The following is a 1,818-nucleotide window of genomic DNA, read 5'->3' as shown; positions in this document are numbered from 1 at the left end:
ATTTTGCAGGTAGTTTTGGGGAATTTCAATGTTAAAAGTCAAACCAAACCCATGCCACATGAGTCAAAAATGTTTTTGCAGACAAGGGACCAAGGGAGTAGGTCATTTTCCTTGGGCTAAGAGAGAACAGCTGTCCTGGCAGATCAAGAATCATGGTATCACTGTGCTGGTGTCCACTACAGAGCTCCAGCATTTCAGAGCCCGTTAATCATCTAAGGTGACCTAGTTATACCTTCGCTTTGTAGGCAGTGGAGAACCAAAGAGCAATTCATCTAAGAAAAGTGTAGAATATAAAGGTGACAAATCATCAACTCTCACACCTCTTTAGGTGTCGCTGCATGGCAGCACAGTACTAACCCCTGAGGGACTCCACTAGATACAGGTCTCCAGCTAGACTCTGTCCCATACACCACAACAATTCAGCTCAGCACCTGATTATCCAGACCACATTTACACAATTTACCTACTAGGATGCCGTGGGAGTTATTGTCAGGTGCTTTACCAAAATCCAGATAAACCACGACTTACTAAAAATGATGGAGAGTGGCCTAGCAATGACTTCTGCCAGCTCCTTCAGCATCCATGAGCACTCCATCCATGAGGCTGGAGACAATCCAGAGAAGGGCCACAAAGATGATGAAAGGACTGAAATCTTGCATGTAAAGTAAGGCTGAGACAACCAGGTTTGTTCATTCTTGAGAAAAGAGGGTTTAGGAGAGACTTTGTCACCATGTTATAGTATTTAAAGGGAGGCTACAAAGAAGATGGAGACTCCCTTTATTCAAGGAGCCACATGGAAAAGATGAAATGTAATGTGTACGAGTTACTCCTGAGCAGATTCTGATTAGTCACAAGAAGAATATTTTTCACAAGGAGAATCATCAGCCACTGGAATAATCTCCCCAGGGAAGTGGTGGATTCCCCAACACTGGACACTTTTAAGATTCAGCTGGACAGGGTGCTGGGCCATCTTGTCTAGATCGTGTTTCAAGAAAGATTGGATCAGATGATCTTTTAAGTTCCTTCCAAGCTGGTATTTTATGATTCTGTGATGCTATGATTCTACACTTCTGTGATTATAACATATTATGGCATGGTACCTTTGAACACATAAGAGTCTGTGAAGGATTTTGGAAATGGACGGCTACATATATGAACATAGAGGTCCACGTTTAGCTGTGTGATCATAGTATTTTCCTGAAAATTATAATTCTAAAGTGTAGAATGATAAAAGCATCATAAACTGCTAGGTGTAACTGTGAAGGAGTATATTCGAGAGGTGAATGTTCTGTACCTTGAAAGGACTTTCATTCTCTCCTGACCGATTACTAAAACAATTAAAAAAACCCAAACAAAACAACAAAACAAACCAACCAACCAAAGAAAATAAAAGCCAAATCCAAAGCGCTTTTAACCTTAAAATGCTTTGTGGGAAAATGAGCTCTCTTCTTTGCTCATAGTTAGTAATTGAAAAAGCCATAGTAAGTCCTGACCAGTTAGTGCATCTCTTCCTGTAAGCCTGTCCTGACACAGGACAATGATTATGAAATGGAAACATTAAAACAATACGATTGTGATTATTTTTTGAGCTTCCCATGGTAATGAATTTCAAGTCAATGCTACTGAATATGATTGTGTTACCTGATACAGCACAGTCCAGTTTTTGCATACTACTCATGAAATATTGAAAAATGAGACAAAACATCACTGTTTACTGGCATGGCTGTTCCATTTGCTGAAAGCATAAATATTTATGATCACTCCCTAGCTTGCACTGTGACAAGGTACATCTCCAAAACAATAGAGTTGAAGAAATGA

This window comes from Apaloderma vittatum, unplaced genomic scaffold (assembly GCF_000703405.1).
Source record: "Apaloderma vittatum isolate BGI_N311 unplaced genomic scaffold, ASM70340v1 scaffold9815, whole genome shotgun sequence".
NCBI lineage: Eukaryota > Metazoa > Chordata > Aves > Trogoniformes > Trogonidae > Apaloderma > Apaloderma vittatum.
The sequence above is the reverse complement of the archived record's forward strand: the minus strand, read 5'-3'. Positions refer to the sequence as shown.